This window comes from Crocodylus siamensis, chromosome 5, assembly GCF_052110815.1.
Source record: "Crocodylus siamensis isolate JL-2025a chromosome 5, ASM5211081v1, whole genome shotgun sequence".
Taxonomy (NCBI): Eukaryota; Metazoa; Chordata; order Crocodylia; family Crocodylidae; genus Crocodylus; species Crocodylus siamensis.
This window is the reverse complement of record NC_143399.1, coordinates 126336297-126351412: the sequence shown is the minus strand read 5'-3', so window position 1 is coordinate 126351412 and position 15116 is coordinate 126336297. Positions and strand designations below refer to the sequence as shown.

Below are 15116 nucleotides of genomic sequence, written 5' to 3'. Positions count from 1 at the left end.
GAGTTCAGGGCCTATTGTGCTTCTAAGGGTCCTTCTACACCAGCAGTTCTGAACTGAGGGTACATGTACCTCCAGGGGGTACATGAAGCCTCATCAGGAGGTATGTGAGATGTATTTCCTACATTGTGTAACACAGGTCGAAGGGCCTAAAAAAATTAATTTCCCACTGAAAGGGGTTATGTGAAGTCTCACTCTGAGACCAAGGGGTACGGCGACTGAAACAGGTTCAGAACTGCTGTACTAGACATTCAGGTAAAGGTGTGATAGGATCAGATGCATGATCCTATGTGCACGGCAGGAGGCTTGATTGTGAGATCCAGCATCAGATCCTATCACATCCTTATTACTGGTACAGGGGAAGCCCAGGATTGCCATCCCAGGCGCCTTCCCTGCACTGGCACCTGTGAGTCCCTTAGTTGATGGAACTCTGTCATGGCAGTGCCCCATGATCGCTGGAACCAAGAGTCCTGCTCTTGCAGACTCTTGGTTCCAGCAGTGACCCATGGGTGCTGTTGGGATGGAGAATCCCGGCAGCTATGTGCCTCTATGTCCTGGCAGCTGTGGGGTGTTGCTGGGGCTCAGCATCCCCTCAACTGCAGGAGTCCCAGACCTGGCACACAACTGCAGCTTCGTGTCCTGTCAGTTGACAGGGGGACCCTGCTACAACCAGCTATACAGTTATTGCACATTTTCCTGCTCTAACTTCATAGCTGGATGGGCCCTTTTATGGTTTCATAGACATTAGGGCTGGAAGGGACCTCGGAAGATCATCGAGTCCATGTGATAGTTACTTTGCACGTGTAGCCAGTTTAAATTAATTGTGTTAATTGTGTAATACACACAATGTGTAGAAGGGGGCACTACCCCAGAAAGTTTACAGTCTGAAGAGACAAGGCTGACAAAGAATGGGTGGGAAAGGAAGTAGACGCACAAGTAAAAAAAAGTGGAGTAACGCCAAAGGTCATATAGCTTCTTTGTTCTTAACTTTATCTGCTAGTCCAGTTCCCAGGGCCACATTACTTCTCACTGGCTTTACTAATTAATTAAATATTATAACTTAAGGCATGGTCACTAAAGCCTGATTAAACTTCTACACTTTCCTGTATAAAAGTATCATCTGCAAAAACAAAAAATATCTCAAGAAATAGGAACTTTATTCCATTGCTTTATAGCTTTACATTTTCCTGTAGTTTCCCAACTTGCTTCTAATTTTATGAATTCACTGACTCAGATTATTTGTCTTCATGTGTAGGTTTCACAGTAATTTTAATGCTGATTTAGGACTTTATTTTCACTTTTCTTTGTACATAGTAAAACTTGCCTAGTACCCCTGATAAAAAGTTTCTTGTTTTGTTCCTATTGACTTATGATCCTAAAAAAGAGTTGTATTGTTTGGTCAGGATGTACAGATGGACTTAGGCAGTTTCTAGATTTACTCAGGTCAAAGGTAAACTGTACACATCTCTTCTGTTTCCTTTTTTTCAAGCATTTTTAGTGCACTTTAAGGGTCGGAAATGCTGATCTGAAATATTAATCTTGTGTCAGGGATTTTGCTGTTTGATTCAGATACTCTCTGTAAAATTAGTTTTCAGGCCAGGAAGGAGAAGGAAATGGGTCCTTTACAAATACAGAAGCAGTACTATCAATAGATATATATGCACTTTGCATGACTAAATGTGCCATAGACGTGACTAGAGAAAGGCCAAAAGCCAAACTGTGGGCAGTGAGTGCTTCATTTACCTACTATGGTAGTCAACAGAGCCTTTCTGCAGCAGGGAGCTGCAGCCACCTCCAAGCTGGTAAGTATCGGCGGAGGAGGTGGGGAGATTTGGGGAGGGAGGAGAGGACCATGAGGGGTTCCCTGCCAGCCCCCATCCCTTGTCCGCTCCCCCAGCCCTCCCATTGCTGCTATGCCCATCCCAGCTCCCGGCCCTTTAAAGAAAAGCCCTGGTGCTCACCCGGTGCTACTGCGTGGGGGGCGATCCCCACTGCCCCACGATGAGCCTCTGACTCCCCCAGGCTCCCCCCATGGGTGCCCTGCCTGCCCCAGCTCCGGCCCTTTAAGAAAAAAAAAAAACCAAGAAAAGCCCCAGGACTCGCTGCTCCTGCAGTGGTCTTGGGGCTTTGGGGCACTCATGCAGAGCCCCCCACATGGCATGGGACAGTGTAGGGCAGCAGGGATTGCCCCCTGCTGGCAGGAACAGTGAGTGTGGGGCTTTTCTCGGGTTTTTTTTTCTTAAAGGGCCTGGGCAAGGCACCCATGGGGAGCCTGGGGGCGCAAGGGGGGAGACCTCCCCATGCAGTGTGGGGTAGTGGGGGGCAGCAGGGATTGCCCCCTGCCTGACAGCACCTGCTGAACCGGAGCTTCTTTTTCCCAAAGAGCTGGGAGCTGGGGTGGGCACATCAGCCATTGCTGGGCTGTGGGGGATGGGCCTGGCTTGGCTGATTCAGGAGCTGAATCTCTGAATCAGATTTGGCCGAATTGATTTGAGACAGTGATTCGAATCACCAAATCGAATCACTGTCCCCCGAATTGGCCAAATCCGAAACGAATACTAGCTGCTTCGCATAGGCCTAACGCCCACCCTGCAGGCCAGATCTGGCCCCCGGCACTATGCCATCTGGTAGCCTCATGGGCCATGTCCCTACAAAGTAGATTAAAATACATGGGCAGAATACATCCCATGGCCCAGATCTGGCCTGTCAGCAATTTCATTTGGCCTGCTGGTGCCCACCAACTAATTGTAACCTACCCAGCCCTTTTTCCCATGAAGGTCGGAGTGAGGTGCCCGTATATACACCCCTGCCCCCCACCAAAGCATACCCTGTTGCACCTCACTCTCACCCTTGTGTGCGGAGGGGTTCGGCCCAGTCAGCACGTAGCTTCTGGATGGGGCTGCTGCTGGTGAAGCTGCCAGGGGACCTGCTCAGCTTCCCCGGCATCCTGCTCACTCTGGGCATCAGATAGGGAAGTGCAGAGCGTGGGGCTGGCAGCAGTGTAGAGCCCATGGCCAGAGGGGTGGAAGGAGCACAGACATCAGGTTGGCAGGGTTGGGAGTGTGGGGTCCCACACTCGCACGCCACTGGAGGAAGCCCCATGTGATGGAGCCAGCTCCTCTCCGCTTCCAGTGGAGTCCTGGGACCTGCACAGCAGGGGGCAGCAAAGGCAGCCAGCTCCATTGCTTCCCCCAGTGGTGCACAAGTGTGGAGGCTGCATGTCCATCACACAGAGCCCCCCGTGATGGAAGTGGGCTGGCCTGGCTGCACTTCTTTCCCCCATGTGCTGGCCGGAGCCTTGTGCCCGGGCATCAATGCCTACACTGAGCATGAGCATCCCAAGTGCCCCCACCTGCTGCTGCCACTGGCAGGGGCTGTGTGCCATGGGGGGGAAGTGTGAGGGGGCCCCACACCCTTTCTCCCACCCCACAAATACTGCACACCCACACTGCCCTCACAGCCACCTCACCTATACATGCCCCCAAAACACTTTATTGCCCCCTGACACACAGCTGCTCCCCCTCACAAACTCCTCCCACACACACCTCCACTCATCCCACCATATATACCTCCCAACCACACCCTGCACACACAATATACAAGAGTAAGACTTTATTTTTGAGTTATTTTGAAATCACCTCTATATATACTACACAAACACAAATCATGACAAAAATATCTTTTGTAATAAAATTAAAATATGATATAGTAGATATTTGACTTTTAGTGTATGATTTGTTTTTTTCTGGTTCCAAAATGGCAACCGCCCCCTCCCAAAAACAGTACTTTAGGTTAGGGGATGGACTTCTGGTGGCAAAGTTCAGAGGTTAGGGGCAAGATTTACAGTCCCAAGGTGGTGACCAGGGGGCAGAGCACCTATCAAGGGATGGGGCTACCCTGGCAGTCCTCAACATGTCACCAAAACTCATTTAGTGGCCCTCCAGCTGAAATAATTCCCCAGCTCTGCACTAGATTGTGCACACAGGGTGGCACAGGGCCTGATCCTGGTGGAAGGGGGCGAGGCCTGATCCTGGCACTTTGGGCTAGGCAAAGGTGATGTGGGGTCCTAGAGCTCCAGCATGTGGAGCCAAATGGAGGAGGCATGAGGCCCTGATCCCAACATGTGCGGCTAGACAGAGGTGGTGCAGGGCAGTGTGGGGCCTGATTCCAGCATTCAGGGGCCATCTAAAGCTGTGTAGGGCCCAATCTAGGTGTGCAGGCCTGATCCTGTTGCATGGGGTCTGACCTGGTTCGCAAACAGGTCCCTCTAGCTTGCTGGGTCAAAATGTAATACTAAAGTAAGTCTCATGCAATATAAGTTTATTACAGCAAAATATTGAACATCCTCTCAACTTTTCATTTTCAGTGCAGCCCTGAATTGTTGTTTGAAATAAATGGTATGATTTCTAGTGCACCCGTTGTCATATGATAAAAGTCTATACACATCTCTAGTTTTTCCTGTATAGGTTAAATCCATACTTGTTTTTGTACAAGACAACTTAATGGATGAATCATTTTCATATGCATCTGGGAGTTAATTAGGACTTGGCTAATATGACATAATTTAAGGTAGGGAAGAGATGTGATTTAGTTATACTGAATAGAAAAAAAAATCTTGGAGGCTATTGATTGCAGGCTAGTCCCTGTGTAATTCTGTATAAGGCATGGTCTACAGAACAAAGATTTGGCAATAGAGGTTTTCTTTTCTTCATTTTTTTGTGGATCCATTTACCTATTTGATGTAAGCTGGAAAACCCCAGCTGGAATAAAGCCACTTCTGTGAATGACACAAGCCTTCTTTCAGCAGATAGCTGCTGTCTGGATGACAGTGTGAACATGCTTGAGTGATATAGCAATGTTGGCAGGTTGAATCCCTGGGCACAGCATATTTTGTCATGATTCACGGTTTATTGTGCCAACGCAGCTTGTTGCAGTGAGATGCATGGCACCACTGGAAGCAGCCAAATGTTCATGTGCTCCAGTGATGTAATTATGTTGGCAGATGTAAGTTAATAGGTCTGGTGGCAAAATTTTCTACTGCATGCGTGGCCTAACTCTTTAGCTCACAGAATGGAGGACAGCCTCTGCTGGCTCTTGTCTGCAGAAAGGTCCTTTACAAGAGCTGGCATGGATTACTCAGTCAAAGATCTGCAGACTATGCCCCAGGTAGGTAAGGAAGTGGCAGTTTAGAGCTGTGTGTTGTCAAGTTATGTCTTGGGGAAAAAAGAAGCATGGAATATTGATATCAGGGATTGATGAAAGGATAACAGTAGTGACAGGGATCAGACAGGACCAGAGAAGAGAAACTTTTTCATGTATGTGGCTTTTATCTACGTCTATTTTCGTTAAATTACGTCCCCCCCCCGCCAAAAAAAAAAAAAATCATGATTTTCCGTGTCTTGAGGACTTGCTCCATCCTCACCATTTTGGAATCATTCTTAGTGATACCTTGGGCAGAATCTGTTACCTTTTATGAACCTAAATGGCATTTATCCACCTAGATAAGAAGGCCTCTGAGGCACTTAAGCACAGTTTGCTCTTGCCTATAGAGTTTGAACGTGTAGGCATGTGCATGTGTGCTGAACATGTACAACAGGCTATGAACTGGCGGGGAAGGTACATGGCAATGTAGCATAAGTCTGGGGGAAGAGAATCTCCAGACTGGTTCTTGAGATTAAGCTCCAGTAGCTGAGCAGTTTGGGCACTTGCCCAGTAAGTATAAGACCCGGGTGCTAGGCCCATCATACCTGGAGGGGTTTTGAAGCTGTCTCTCTGACATCCTAGGCATACTATTCAAACCACCAGGCCACTCGCTACACATTATCCAGTCCCATCTCCAGTGTTCATTTTGAAGCGGAACCATTGCACCTTGCATTTAATAGATAAATTGATAAAATGGGATGGAGAGCTGTGGGGAAGTTTCTAGACCACTATGTCCAGGACCAAACCCAGGGCCTCCTCCTATCCAGGGCAGCATCCATCACAGAGCCACATATCCTGTCTATCTTTTTACTTCCTCCTGGCCCCATGTATCTTTCTCTGCTGGCTCCCCACTGGGCCAACTTCTAAAGAAGCTATTGAAAAAAGAAGGCCCCCTTCCCTCCCCTGTCATGAGTTTTTGTCTGGCTATAATTTCGTGAGTGATGTGTAATCTGGCTGTAAGTACACAGCTGTGTCTATGACCAGCCAGTGCACAGCCTACTGCCATTTAGGCCAATGGTTCTCAACCTTTTCAGGCTCAAGGCACTTCAAAAATGCCAGCTCATTTTTTTTTACTCTTACTCTTTTTTTTAAACTATGGAAAAATAATAGTAAAATTCTTCTGTTGCAAAGAACTCAGAAGAGCAGAATTTTTGTGACACTTTGGATTTCAATTTGAAATCTCTGAATTTATGTTGTGAATTTTGTAGGTAATTGCACACCAAATATTGCATGACATCCCACAGCACCCTAAGGTTCTGCATATGCCTGGCTGAGAACCTCTGATTTAGGCACACAAAGGGCATGTCTACATGTTGCCATACAGCAGCATTGTAGCATGGCACAGCACAGGTGGTTACTACGCTGTGCACATGGCGCACAGGTAGATTTCACCTCTATGTTGCTGTAGTGGCACGCTATACCTGGGGAGTGCGCCACTACAGAGACATAGCTGTCGATCACATTGCTACAGAGATATAGTGCACTGTACAGCAATGTAACGCATCACTGCATTGCCTTAGGACGACGTGTAGATATGCCTTTTGCGGCTATTATAGCAGGCTGCAAAACTTGGCAGTAATCCTTGCAGTGATATCTCATTCTAAAACTGATACAAAGATTACATTTACAGATAGTTAGCAGTGCTAATGGTAAAGTACGTCTCTCTCAGAAGAACAGGAATAAAATATTTTACGCTAGAATTTAGTTTTATGGCCACTGCCTAGCGACTCAGAATAAGAACCACTACTGCCTGCCAGGCATTTTGCTCTGAAAATGTAGTACAGGTTTCCCTCACCAACCACTGGTTTTAGGTTCCTGAAAGTTCCTGTGGTTGGCAAAACCGTGGTTGGCAAGACAAAAGGCTTATGGGAAAAATGGCAGGTGGCGGGTTGATGCACTGCCACGGAAAACCATGGTTACTCAAAACTGTATACTGTGGTAGCCAAAATGGTATATAGAATATTAAGCATGGATATTCAAAATCGTGGTTGGCGAGGGAAACCTGTAATTTAGAATGCAGATTAAATAAATACTCTAATCATTAAACTGAAGTGGAAATCTTGTTACTTAAGTTTAAAATGGACTATTTTTGAAAGAGAAATAAAAATATCCTAGTATATTTTGAAAAGTACGTTATTTGATATTAGGATAAATGTATTATAGGTCATGCCTACTGTATTAAAAGAATACAGTAAAATCTATAGTACACTTTTATTAGGTCACTGAATAGGTACTTATTTACAACTTGAAACACATCTGTTTCCTTAGTTTTGGAAAGTGAAATTTTAAGGCCTGTGTTATACTGATGATTCTGCTTCATAATGGTCCCTTCTGGCCCTAAAATCTATGATTATATATCCCCACTGCTATACGTGGGGAAAAGAGTACTTTAGTCCTTTAAGATAAAACAATGCAAGTAAAGTAGCAGGGTGAATGGGAAGGAACAAATATCATTTAAAGTACTGAGTTCTCGAAGTGGCATCTGGTTCTGGTGAGATATCTGCCTGGTCTGGTCTTAAATCAAAGCACTAAGCCCTAAGTATCTTGAGAGAGGTCCTGTCTCTGAGGGGTCAGCACAGAGACAACCTAAGAATCTCATTAAAAAAGAATGCATGAATTCATGTGAAAGTGCCATCTGACACGTGCTGTAGTAGCTCTGCGGCCATGTGGAATATTTGCTGTGTTGGACATTTTATGCACCTGTCCCACTATGCAAACCATGATCAGCGGGTGTTGAATCAGCAAATCCTCCTGACCATGTAGGACAGATTTAGTATCAAGAGTGCCTTCATTTTCAGGCTCTTGGGCAGTTAGTTTAATGCTCAGGCATATAAGTATTGTAAGGTTCTCTTCAGTATTTGATGGAACCTGATCGAAAGACATGTTTGCTTTTGCTTCAATATTAGTGAAGTGATAAGTTTATGACTTCTTTGAAAGGCACAGCAAATAGTAATGCCTACTACTTACATTACAGGGGGAAAATGTAATCACCATCCCTGTACAAGTAAAGATTAGTATCATTATTATTATTACTTCTGCTGTTACTACTACTGTTATTATTATCGTCATTATTATTGTTGTTACCATCATCATCATCTTTGTTTCATTATTAATTTCTCTCAATAACATTATTAATTTCTTTTCTATGATCTGTCATATCACAGTAATATTCCATACTGGTGAACACTGACATAATTTATGTGCACAGATTGTAAATCAGTTTGTAAGACTCTGAGGATCCCTGGCTAACTAAAGCTCTCTAAGTAATTACTATTTATGAGACCATTTCAGAAGAAGCCTGTGCCCGTATATTATATGGGTCTCATATATGTACATATATGTCCTATATAAGGTTACCTTTCATATGTCATTAGAAGTAGAATCACTCACCAGCTGAAATATTTCTGGTTATATACTTGGCCTAGAGGTCAAACAGTTTGGAGATTGATTTTCATGTTGGCTTTGACATGATCTGCAGCTGTCCCAAATTTACCTCCCTCCCACACAAACCTGTTGGTGTTTGTATTATTTAGTACTGTAAATTATTTGGGTTGAAAATAGAGAATTGTGAAATGCAAATCATAAAAAATTGGAACTGCCTGGGGAATGACCATTATACTTGCTTAAGGGCTCTCAAAGGTTTGCAGTGAGTGAATACTGCATTGGATATTCATTTTGCATTGGAGCAAAACCAAAACCTTTGGAAAGTTTTTGCCAAGAGAAATTTGTCAAATGTGGTGGTGGAGTAGTAGTAGTTGTTGTTGGGGGGGGGGGGTAGGTTCCTTGGGTCTTTCGCTCTCTTTCTTAATTTCTGTCAGTGTTTGGAATAAACCAAAGGGTCTACTCTAGAAACATTTCTGTAAAAAAAAATAAATAAATAAAATAAAATGTTGAATTAATATATTTTTGGAAAAAGTTTTCATTTGGATATGACAGCACTTTCTGGTGAGAAAATATAAGTTGAAAATGTTCAGCTGTACAGATAGTAGTATTTTTTTCCACAGAAATTTATTTCTAGATTTTCAGCCTCCTAACCTATTATTTTTGCCACTTCTCATTTAGGTTCTTTCTCCTCTTCTATGTCTTATCTCTGGGTCTTTTATATGACACAAAAGCAGGGTGACTGTTCAAATATACTCTTTTAGGTTTGATCTTAAAGAGCCTGATCAATAGTCCACAGGAAAAAAGAAAGATTCCCTTAGTCTTTCAGTGGGATATGGGTCATTCTTCAAATTTGTACCCATGTTATTGGTATCAATAAAAAAAAGTAGTTCAAAAATGGTGTTTAATCAGCAGTTACTTTATTAATATATGCTTTATGGATGCAGATTGGGGATATGCTCCTACTTCCATTAAAATTGATGCAAAAACTCCCTTTGGCTTCATTTAGCATAGGCTTGGCTGTGATGTTTGAGAATTGTCATTGCCTAACATTGTCTCTCTGACCTGTCATATCATTATAGAACCTGAGCAGAAGGAATCCAAAAGTCAAACTTGTATTATGACAGTTTGGACCAATTTGCAATTTGTCAATGAAAAATACAGAAAATAATTTAACATGTTAGCAACTCAGATTCTCCATTACTTCTTAAAAAAAAAAAAAAAAGGCATAGACAGCATTTTAACAATCAAACACTTCATTGGTCATAGTCACTGGATCTAGGAAGGCGGCAGAGGGGTGCAGCTACATCCCCTTTGACTGCATGTGCAGTGAGCTCACCAGCTGATTAGAGAGAGCTCTGTCCAGAACCACTGCTTTTGCACAGTTACAGAGCCTGCGGGAGGTTAGGGCGGGGAAGCACTGTCTTTGCTCATCCCCTCCTTTCCACTGCTGCTGAATTCAACGTGGCATGGGTAGGGGGAAGATAAAGAGAGGACAAACAGCAGTGGCATTTTCCTCCTGGGCTCTGGCACTATGCCAGATCTCACTCCAATCAGCTAGTGAGCTCAGATTTCATTGTGCATATAAAGCTTGACCAAAAGCTTCATGCTGACCAGACTATGATCTCAATGCATGTGCATGGAATAGGCAAAGTGGGGGTGGGGAAAGGGGACATGATTGTGCTGCCTCACCACTTTGGCTCCATTGCTGGTAACCATGTTTTTCTTTAGAAACAGAGGACCTGATCCTATCCACCTATTATTTATTAGATTTATATCCTATGCAATCCAAGAGGCTTAGAGTGGCTTACAGTAAACAAGCAACCCACATAGAAGATTCCCCAAACCGGAGACCTCCAACTCCTCCACCTCATCACACAAGCAAGCCCTCCTTCAGGGCTCAATTATTCCTCCCTGCTTCAACTCAACTCCGGATAAAAGAAATCCTTCTTCACCTCCTCACTCCTAGACCACCAGCTCCCAACACCCTGCCTCAATCCCAGAGAAGATTCCACCCCCATCCTCCCCGTCCCCTCCAAGCTCACATTTAAGTGGATCCTAAGTCTTGTCATTTAGTTCTAAGACTAAGATGATGGCTTGTTGCAAAATTAACTGCACTAAAGTTTTTGCAGAGACTTGAGAAGGCTGGAATAGGATTGTACTTAGACACCTAAATGTTACTTACATGCCTAATAGAGAAAATAGGATGTAGCAAAGTGCTTTTTAACTGGTCAGATGTTTTGTAAATCAATAACAAAAACTAGAGGACTTCTGGTTTTATGTGGCAAACTGTGTTGTTTCAGAAGTTTTACTGAGCCAATGCCACAGAACTTATCTTGTTTTGATCAGGTGATGGGTATTGGTTCCCAGCGAGGCCTCACATTTCATTTCATGTGTATTGTGGCTTTCTGCCCCTAAAGAGTATCTTAGAAAAACAATGGTGCTGAGGAAAAACAATGTCCTTTCATTTGTGGCTTAATTACTTGCTCTGATAGCATCTAATGTTTCCTTCCTCTTCATTCAGAGTAGATAAAGCATTTTTTCCACTTCTGTCATCATTCATTAAACAAATGTGTCTTTAAACAATATTTTTTACACTCTTTTCACTCTAGTCAATATACTCAGAGCAGCCAAATTAACCAGCTTATCTGCATTCCAGAAGAGAACAACAATAATTACCATGCTCTATGATTTCAGTAGAGCTTTCATTTAAAAGGATATACTAGTGCTCTTGGGACTATCAAAAGTCTCTTGAAGTGGATGGATTTGGGATCAGGCCCTTTCTGCCACATAATTACATATTCTAATAGAGGTACTTGGAGCTATATCCTGTTTTGCTTTAGGCACCTAAATAGCACACATGTAACCATGCAGCTGCAGTTTTTGTGATCCAGGTTTGTCTGTGTAAAGAACACTGCACCATGAGTGGGGTGATGCAGGAGGAGGGCCTTCTCAGCTTTAGTCCAATAGCTTAGTGGTTAGGGCACTAGTCCACAGAATGGGAGATCTGGATTCTTACCCTGTCCTTCATGGGGATTGAATCTGTATCTTTTCTTTCGGAGCAAAGTGCTCTAGCCATTAAACAATCAACTGAGCATTGCACAGACTGTTCTTGAAGCTGGCTTACTTGACAGTCAAGAGAGGAAGATAAATGGAGGATGACAACCCAATGGGTGGATCTGCACATACCATTAAGGTGACGTGATAAACTCTGGTGCAATTTGCACGGATTCAACTGTTCCTGGACACAGCACCTGCATATGTGCCTGGGACTGCAGCAGTTTGAGCTGGGTCAGCCCCGGAATCTGGGTGGTGGTGTTGGGTGGTAGAGGGGCTGGGGTATGAGAGTGCTGAAATTGCAGAGCCATGTGACTGACCCCCCAAGCCTGCTGCCAGCCCAAGGCTACTCTACTCTGGCTCAGACGGTTGTGGTCCTGGTCACTGGCCACACGTGCATTACTGCGCAGTAAATGATTCCACCATAAGATAGTACTGTCCCTGATGCATGTGTAGATGTTGATGCTGATTAGTCACCTCTGCAGTGAAATGCATGTGTAGATACACCTAGTGGGTGTGTATCTCAGTGGGACGGAGAGGATCCTGGGTTCTAACCTGACCCCCTTAGCATGTTGTGGTCATTTTCTAGTGATATCTTGAGATACAATCTTTTTACAAGAATGAAGAGGCTATTTCCTGTTAGAAGAATGGCCACCAAAATATCTAAGGGTAAAACTTGGAGATATGGGGATTTGAAACATACCATGTGAGGTCTCTCAGAATTATGCTGAGGCCTCACACTATTGTATGAACCACTTCTGAACTAAATTTCATGGGATGTAGGAGTATAAGAATTAATTGATAGTGCCTACTATAATATTTTTTCTTTTTGTGAATGCACTGGCTCTAAAAATCATGTAGTGTACTGTATACAGAATTAAATATCCTTGAGTTCAGTGCCTTATCTCTATTCTTAGCTCTAGCCTGTTGATAATCAAGTCCATGCTGCACTTGTGAGGCATGCACAAATTTTTGGTTTTTGTATCTGATTTTCAGTTTCCTGAATGTGCTACTAGCAGAGCTGGCAATTAATCAGAACATAATGTAAGTTGCAGGGAGAGCACAGTCCCATGAAATTAGTGAATGTTTTCCATTATTGATGTGCATTGGGATGGGGGAATAACTCCTTGATTTCCATCTGGTCGGCTACACTCAGGGTTCCAATAAATCTCTTACCTTCCTCCGCCACCAAAAAAGTGCAAGTAAACCCCAAACTATGGATGGTAAGGGTCCTGTCCTGTCTGACCATAAAGTGATTGAAGTGTTCCAGATGGAAATGAAGACAACAGACAATGAGTTGTTGCAGTATTCAAGAGTCCATATATCCAGTGGCACCAAAAGAATGAGGATTCCTTTCTTTACGAGCCAGGGCACTATACAAATACAACTTACTTTTCCATGAGCTTACCTTTTTTCTGCAATAATCAACTAGTTGTTTCCATTGGAACAGAATCTTACTGTAGGTTTTACAAGAAATGGCTTTTAAGGAGCTGTGGCTTAGTGACCTTTCAAACTGATTATTAAACTAATATAAATCTCATCATTTTTCCTGGACATATCAGCATTCACCCTAAGAGCTTACAGGACAAAGTACTGTTTCTTGGTCTACCAACCAAATGAATAAGGTTAAAAAATAGGTTTGAACTACTGCAGCATTTTCATGTGTCTGAGAAACCATCAAGATATCTAAGTTCAGCTGATATTGCACAGACTGCGAATGTGTGATGGAGTCCAGAACACAATTATTGTTATGCTCTTATGCAATAAATCTTACTGAGCAGATTTTTGTTAAGCACCTAGACATACTTTTTTTTAATGTGCTCTGCAATTTGCAAAATCCAATAAAGCTGATTTCTTCACAAGTCAGCTGGTGAGTTGCTTTGCTGATCTGGAGCCAGTACAAGATTTGAGAGAGATATATTGCTGCTAATAATTTTTATGTCTTATGCTCCCTATTTATTCATTTATTGGATTATGACTCAATTAGGCATAACAACTAACACTTGCCATAAATCACCTAGTCATTTGAAACATTTTTTGCTGCAACTAACCTGTAGATTTCAGGAGTTTTTATCCATGGGTTAATACTTATTGGTTTCAATCTATACACGAGAGACATACTGGAATGAGTTACCCTCCCCTTGATTCTGTGCTCACACTAGTATGCTAATAGATTCTAGGTTTTGTTCCTGCCTTCCAGGATGAGTACACAAGATGAAGCCTGCTTAATCAGATTTCAGTATATCAGTTGCTGTATACTTAATTTCTCCTGTAGACATTTGGATTCCTTGCTGTCATTGCTGCAAGTCTAATTCAGTGGTTTTTAACACTTTTAAGACTCCAGGCACCCCTCATTTTAACACCATTAAGACTCTGGGTACCCAGGTACCCCTTGTCTTAGCCGTTACTTGTTTTCTTGACTAAGGAAAAGTAATAGAGCAATTCTTCTGTTGCAAGGAACTCAGAAAGACCAGAATGTTTTTGACACTGTGGATTCCTATTTGAATTCACTTAATTTATTTTGTGAATCATGTATAGATACTTGTACAACTACAGTGCAAATACTGTGTAGTACCACATGGCACCATTAAAAGGTCTCTCACCCCCTAGTGTGTTAAGGCACCTTGGCTGAGGACCACTGCTCTAATTCATAGAAACTGTACACTCTGTAGTACTAAAGCCCTCCCCAAAATTTACTACGTCTACCAGGCCTACTACTACTAAGCTTCCTTGCAACATAACTCATTCCTTTGAACATTTTGGATTAAAAACATCTGTGGTTTCTTACTGTTAAGTAGCACCCATGTTGTATCTGTTTTCTACTGATTGATATGTGGGATTAATTATACCCTCCTCCTGTTCTCTATGACCAGTCTGTGCTCTTTTTGTTTTAATTTTAGGATCCCGTCCTTCCCATATACATCCACAAGTGTAAAGTTACTCTTGTACATGTGTGTTGAGGATTCGGGTCTTAGATTATAGGCTCTTCAGGGACAGGGGCGCTGTGCCTAATTTTTCTTTCGCTTCTGCTGCTGTGAACCAGGAACAAGTGCACTGTAATCAAATGAATAACACTGTGGAAAAGCCCATCTAAGTAAGATCAGAATCAGGCTTTTCTTTTCCTGCTTATTTCTGGGGGCAAATGGTAGTGCACATTTGCATCTCTGTATAAATACTAACGTGAAAAATGCTTTTTTGCAAAGTGTTGGTAAACATATTGTGTCTATAATATAAAATATAAGAGTTAAGGATTTGTGACTGGAATACTGGCCCTTCAGTTGGGGTTACCTAAGGGTTATATGAAGGAATTAAGTTTGGGAAAAGAAAATTCGGTATTCCAAGAGAAGGACTGAGAATACTAACTGTGTCTGATTTACTTAATCTTTCAACAGTAAGCTCCCTTTTATTGCAGTATCACAACAAAGACCAAGCCTAGCTCTTTGTGTTGTCTTTAGTGCCATCTTTTTCCTGGGCATTAA

The 15116-nt window shown here is 43.0% G+C and overlaps 1 protein-coding gene across 1 annotated transcript in view; it reads left to right on the top strand.

The window, feature by feature from the left end:
* The window catches only part of ITGA9 (integrin subunit alpha 9), a 354975-nt gene that overhangs the window by 192682 nt on the left and 147177 nt on the right, over positions 1-15116 (top strand). The window lies entirely within an intron of this gene.